Consider the following 6,924-nt stretch of genomic DNA (forward strand, 5'->3'; position numbering starts at 1 on the left):
CACACAGTTCTCCCCTCACCAGTCCTGTTACTGAACAGCCCTTGCTTGCTGCCCTGTAGGATAGAAGACAGCCTGAAACTCAGAGAGACTTAGGTTCCCATCTCAGCTTGGTCATCTCACTGGCTGTGAAGTTAGAGACAAGTTCCTTCACCTCTCTGAGCCTCAGTATCCTCGTCCGTAAGGTGGGCACAATCACATATACTCCAGAGGGCTTCTTATGGAAACTGAATGTGATTCTGTGACTCAGACACTGAGCGCGCTGTTTGACACACAGCAGCCTCTCAGGGAATCGCTGGCCTTGTTATTTTAGAAATCGTCCTCCAGACAGGAGGTCTCGTCTGCGGAGGACACTGGTGCCTATTCTCCTCCTCTGCACTCCCCCGGACTCTTTCCTGTCTCCTTTTTTCCTTCTTTCTTCCTCAGCTTCTTGTCTCCTCCACCTTTTTCAGTCCCACCCACGACTCTGAGAGGAGGGAAGAAGATAGACTTGTTTATCTGGAGACTAAATTCAACATTGACCCTCAGAAAAAACAAGCCCTGCAATACACTCTATTACCACGTAAGCGCCACATTTAAACAAAGCCTTTTGGCCTGAACTGAAAATTACCGCCCCGCTGGGAGGGATATAACTGGAGGGGCTGCCTGTGTGAAAGAGGAATGGGCGGCAGCGGGCAGGGCCGTGTCTGCAGGAAGGAGAAGCCCAGCTCCTGGCTGTATGCGTTGATTCAACTCAGAAAACTGCACTCTCCTGTTCCTTCCACAGACAAGAAAACAATAGCAATCTGTTAAAGCATGGGAGGGCAGGAAAGCAACTCTCATAGACTGAAACCCATAAAAGCCCCATGTAGCTACCAGCTAGAGAATTCTGTCGGGGCTTTGGATGATACAGTCTGCAAACAGGACACAGATAGGATGACAAAAACTTCCCCCAGGCTCAAAACAGCCAAAGGAGAGTGCGAACAACAGTGGAGCTGAGGACTTTCCTTTCGCTTGGGTAATGATATTAACGCTACTGAAAGCAGACTTTTACTGAGCACTTATTATGTACTGGCACAGAAATAAGGGGATGCTTTACATCCAGGAATTCCTTTAATCCTCACAGCCAACCCATGAGGTAGAGCTACTCTTCCTTCTTTCCTTCCTCCTTCCCTTTCTCCCTTTCTTCCTCTCTTTCTTTCTCTCTCTCTCTCTCCCCCTTTCTTCCTTCCTCTTTCATTCTGACTATTTTAGGATGGATTTAGGTTCACAGTGAGATTGTGGAGAGGGTACAGAGGTATCCCATATACCCCCTACTCCCACAAATCCGTAACCTCCCTTATTATCAGTCCCCACTACCAGCGTGGGTAGATACCGTCTTTATGCTCATTTTTACAGATGAGGAAGGTGAGGCTCCGAGAAGTTTAGTATCTTATCTAAAGTCACACAGTTGATGGCTTTTTGCCCCAGCATTCTGGTTCTCAAGCCCACACTCCTAATCCCCGATCCTGTACTGCCTTATACTGCATGAGAAGCCCTTAGCTGATGACTCCGGATGAACACAAGTGAAGCTGCACAGACCTCTCCGATGGACCCGCCGCTCTATTGCCTTGGGTGCAGGCTGTCTTGTCATTCCCCCCTGAGAAACTGGAAACAGGTAGATGCTAAATTGGGTGATGCTGACTGTAAATGTGATCTGGACATTCAGAAAAGATGGAGATCAGGGAGGGATAGAGAGGCTGTAGGAGGCCTGTGGAAGAGAAAGAAAGGGACATAAGCCTTGAACATTTGGATAGAGAGAGCCCTTCAGAAAGGGCACTCAGGGTGGGAAACCACATGGGCAAAGCACACATAAGGGAGCCCTCCTTCTTGATGTGACAGATGCTGACGGGGAGATCTGGTCAACCAAAGTGAATGCTCAGACTTAATATAGCTGGCCATCACCGGGGCAGGCGGAGGTTCTGGACCTCCTGTGGGGGGCGGGGGGACCATGGGCCAGGCTGTGTTTTCAGGAGACTCAGAGGCCAGTACCGCCCAGTGGTTAAGCACTTGGAGTCTTGAGTCAAAGGCCAGCTTGGCAATTTCCCCATTGTAGGATTCTGTGCCAGTCACAGGGCGTAGGCACCTCTCAGGGTGCCGAGAGGATTAACTGAGGCAATGTGTGGGACAGTGCCTAATGTCGTCCCACGGTAAACCGTGTCTGCTCCTGTCAGCTATCTGAAGCCTTGAGGCAGGGGAGGGATGGGACTGGAGAGAGACAGAGGAAGCTTGAGCGAGCCTGAAGGCTCTGGCAGTCATAACAACAACAGTGAATTCTGATATTAGGGACTTTTACACTCAGTTTCCTTATCACATAATAATCCAGGGAGGTGGGTGAGTGTGCTGTTAGGAGCTAGTGTCTGGTCTGGCCTCACATGCACTGCAGTTTTGGGGTGATGGCCTTTCCTCCATTATATCCTGCTGATGTGATTCAGGATGTGAAGGAGGAGGAGATTTTACTGGTGGAAACATCCCTGGGCTGTAAATCGGGGGGCATTGGGTAAGTGCCCTAACCTTCTGGAGGCCTGTTTGAACTCCTGCCTTTTGAGAAACCCACAAGCCCCCACCCTCCACCCCAACCCCTGGAGGTTCTGCTGAGGCCACCACCCCTTTCCCTGTGAGGACGCCTGTCTCTGTGTATCTCTGCTAAGTGTGGAGCATGGTGTCGAGCTTAACTTTCTGTAGTTTGCTTTGTATTTTGTTTCCATTTTTAAACAAATTTATAATTTTTACACATCTAGGACTAGAAGGTAAGCTTGGCCACAGTTTTATCTTTGTCATCTAGAATAGTGCCCACCACATAACAGGGGCTCAGTGAGCATTTGTTGAATGAACGAATAAACAATTAACCCTTGAACAATCTCTTGTTGGGATGGGAACCCTCTGTGTGGTCAAAAGTCTGCATATAACTTGTAGTTGGCTCTATGTAGCCATGGTGCCACGTGGAATGTGGATTCGACTACCAACAGGTCATGCTATACCATAATATTTACTATTGAAAGAAATTTGCCTATAAGTGGACCCATGCAGTTCAAACCAGTGTTGTCTGAGGGTCAACTGTACTTCCTCAAATAACATGTCCTTGGGAATGTCCCTGGCACATGTCCAGAAAATGGTAGCTAGTTTATCACAATAAACTTGTTTTGCCAACCTCACTTCTCACAGTCCCAATTCAGTAGCTAGACTGTCCATTCTTCCCACTAAGTCCTGGGATCTTTAGGATATTTTACGTCTTCTTTCTGAATTTTGTAAGGGGTACTGCATGGAGTGGGCGTTCCGTCAATGCTGAGAGATTGGTTGGTGGGACAGGTATGTCTTGGGTACGTATGTGTTTGTGTGTGTGTGTGTGCAGGTAGGCATGGGCGTGGTTTTCTTGCAAGCCCCCATTCCCTGGAACTGACGATGTTTGCTGAAGTTAGTCAGAATGGCTGGGACTCAGGACTCTCGGGTCCTCTTCCTATGATTCATGGGCATTCTGGAGAAGTCTGTGAAGCCCTTAAACTACAGCGAGAGCTGGTATTTAAAAAAAGAGGATGACTTCGTTCCTCGTTCCCTTTTGTACATTTTTCCACTAGCACCACAAGCTCCTCCAGGAAATTTCAGATCTTTAACCATCTTTAGAAAAAGTCATTTTACTAGTAGTATTTATTTTGACTACTTTTTTTTTTTAAACTGTCTACTAACTGGGCGTTTGTTCATACCATTCATTCATTCATTGTTTTGACTTTCACTCTGTCCCTACTATGTGCCAAGCACTGGTCGGCACTGCAGAGGTGAGACACATCTTCCTTCACCTCCAAAGAAATCCCGGGGCTGGGAGACCAGCAAGGACCTGGGAGCGGAGATCTGGCAGAGACGTATGTGGGGTCGGGGAGGGAGAAGGTCAGGGAAGATTTCTAGATGTGAGTGTGCTCTCTGAATGAGAACCCACAAGGTGCCAGGAGTCATGCTCAGCACGTTGCAGACATTATCTCATCCGCTCCTCAGCCGTCTATGAGGTAAGCGCTCTTATCCCAGTGTTTGTGTGACCTCGAGTGAGTTCCTTAACCTCTCCAAGGCTCAGTTTCCTCATCTGTAGAGTGGGATGTGTAAAGTCTCAAAGAGTTGCGGTGGGAATTCTGTGTTTAAGATGATAGACAAGAACTCAGCCACGTGCTAAGTCGGAGTTACTAGGTGGCTCATAAGCCACCAACTGTGACTCTTACAGTGAGGAGATGAGGCCTGCAGAGGATGAATGACTTCCCTGAGCATCACGAGTAGCATTTAGTTCCTGTGCTTTTAAATACAAGCCCCGCCATTATGTATGCATGTATAGAAGCTGGGAGTGGATTTGGAGAGTTTGTCCCGGATGGCAAGGTGTGTTATTGAAATATTTTCAGCAGGGTAGCCATCTCATACTTCCTACTCTGTAACCCCCTTCATAATAGCTATGGAAACCAGGAAGCTGGTAGAAGATCGAGGATTGTCACTACAGAACTCCTGGCCGGCAAATGACAAAAGGAAGTCATTTTAATAGGAGGAGTCAGGGAGGGAAAGAAAAGAGGAGAAAAGAGAAATAAAAGCAATCCATCTCTGACTCAGCACCGCTAACTGAAATTATTTTTTATCCTCTGTACAGAGTCACCACCCAGCTCTTCCAGGAGCACCTCCCGGGGCAGTCGTAAGGAGCCCTGATAAAGATTTATGTGGTTTGTTTTCTTTTCCTGAGCCTTTGAAGATCAGCGGAGGAGGTAATGTTTATGGTTGGTTGGTTAACCCTACAGCTCTCTGGGGTCTCCTTCTGTGAACCCCGGGCTGATTCTCAAGGCAGGAGACAGCAGGCCAGAGCTGCCCCATCTGGGGAACTGGCCTTCTAAAGGCCAGGGCTGGAGAGGATTTCAGACCCAATAGTTCTGGAGGCCTGACTTACCACAACAGCGTCAGCACTGCAGAACGCCCCCACTGTGTTCGGAAGAGAACCAATTCATCCCACAATTCATCTTGTGTCCACAGGGGAGTGGACACAAGAAAATCGTGTCAAGAGGAAAAAAAAAGAGGTTGGGGTGATGCTTGTAAGGTTGGGTTCAGCAGGCCCTGAGGTGCTTGAGCCTGATCAGGTGGAGGCAGAATTGTCTAGAGTTCTTTCATGTCAGGAATGTTATAGGAAGATATGTATATATTTAAAAAATAAATGAATCTCTGCTTTATTTTTTTTAAAACTCTAATATTTTCCTGGCACTGCTCTTTAGAATTACTTATTTGTCTGGGTGTCCTGAACTCCATTTCAGGACCCAGCTGAAAACCGTGGACAGCTGGAAGGAAGCAGATACCTTGGAGATCCAAGATGTTTGGTATTCCTTTCTGACCTCATTAAAACAAATGAATCTGCTTGTTTTCTTCACATGTTCCTCCACATCTTAGGATAGCTACTTCAAGAACATTGGAAAAACATGTCTTTTTTGGAATTATGTTGGGGAGGAGAGGGCTTCGGTTCTTTGACTCATCTGGGAAACTCTGGATTTCTAGCTCCAAATTTGTCATTTCTGGTCAGAAACCTAGGAATCAGCAGGGGATTCCTCCTCTGAGTAACAGTGGGCTTCATTTGAAGAAATGTTTATCCATGTTCTCTCTTTTTTTTTTTTCTTTCTTTAGTCAACAAACTGGCTGCAATCATCTGTTGATAATTTACTCAATAAATTTGTAAAGCATCTGTAAGATCCCTGCTGACCCATGACAGTCCTACCTAGTAAAGGTGGTCATTTCCCGCTTCACACAGGTGAGGAAGTTGGTGCACAGGGAGGCTGAATCACTGGGCTACATAGCATTTCTGATTCTTTTCATTCTTCCAGGTTGTCTCCCCCAGAATCTATAGTGGGGTGATCCTAAATGTGGAAGCCAGAGAGGCCGAGTTCAAATCCTGCATCTTCTTCACTCTGGTGGGGCCTTGGGCAGGTTCAAGCCTCAGTTGGTTCGTCTGTAAAATGGAGATCAAATCAACAATAACACCGTTGCCAGGGCTGTAGTGAGAATGGACACGGACAAGGGGTTCAGAACCCTCTACAATAGTTTCTCCACATGTGGGATGAATATTGGCATTATTAGGCCCAGGTCATGATCCATGCTCTGGTCCTGGGGCCTGAAAGGAATCTTTCAAGTTCACGGAGGAGCCTACCTAAGCCTTTGGAAAGTGTATATCCTGCCTTGGGTGCTGTGTTCTCTGTTCTGGGCAGAGGTGGCCTTGAGAGCAATCAGCTTCGGTTCCTCCACCAGGAGGTAGAAATATTTAACATAACAAGGTGACCTCATCAGGGGCGGACCAGATGCTATCATCCATAAACAGCCATTTATTCGCGCTGAGCAGGCCCCACACGCCACAAGTAAGCTGGGAAAGAGAGATGGAATTGTTCAGGTCTGCAGGAGTGGAGGTCGAACAGAAAGGCAACACAACCCTTACTCATAACTTCCAATTGCTGCAAGTGTGTGTGTGTGTGCGTGGTGTGTGTGTTTAAAGCAGGTTAAACAGGTTTTCCATGGAAAGGTGTAGGACAGGCCGAAAGCAGGACAATGACATAATTTTCTTTTTCACGGAGTCATCTACCTCTCCCGTCTCTCAGTTCCGTCCCATCTCGACCCATCCTGTCCCCTGCTCCCCATTTCAGTCACCATCACTCCTCCTGCTTCCCATCCCAGGAGAAGCGTGTGAGGTTCCAATTAGGCTGATTGAACTGCATAAAGGCACTCTCTTCCCAAACGAGCAAAAATATTCCCACTTAAAAACGTACATAAAATGTTTATGAAATGAGGGAGGAGATTCTGAAGTTATTGTAGGAGCTGGCGCAAGGCAGGGCCAGACGTGCGTTAGAGCACCTCTGATGGTTTTCTTCGCAATTGCCATTGAAAATATGTAGACACGCTCCTGCTCCCTCCCTG

General features: G+C 47.3%; 1 long non-coding RNA gene across 1 annotated transcript in view; it reads left to right on the forward strand.

The window, feature by feature from the left end:
- The first annotated feature begins 3,187 nt into the window (after positions 1-3,187).
- The window catches only part of LOC104997944, a 7,210-nt gene continuing 3,473 nt past the window's right edge, over positions 3,188-6,924 (forward strand). Inside the window, exons 1-4 of the long non-coding RNA XR_826382.1 lie at positions 3,188-4,013; positions 4,634-4,745; positions 5,647-5,770; positions 5,844-6,371. This is a non-coding gene — a long non-coding RNA (uncharacterized LOC104997944). The remainder of the gene's footprint in view (positions 4,014-4,633; positions 4,746-5,646; positions 5,771-5,843; positions 6,372-6,924) is intronic.

This window comes from Bison bison, unplaced genomic scaffold (assembly GCF_000754665.1).
Source record: "Bison bison bison isolate TAMUID 2011002044 unplaced genomic scaffold, Bison_UMD1.0 scf7180017864317, whole genome shotgun sequence".
Classification (NCBI taxonomy): domain Eukaryota; kingdom Metazoa; phylum Chordata; class Mammalia; order Artiodactyla; family Bovidae; genus Bison; species Bison bison.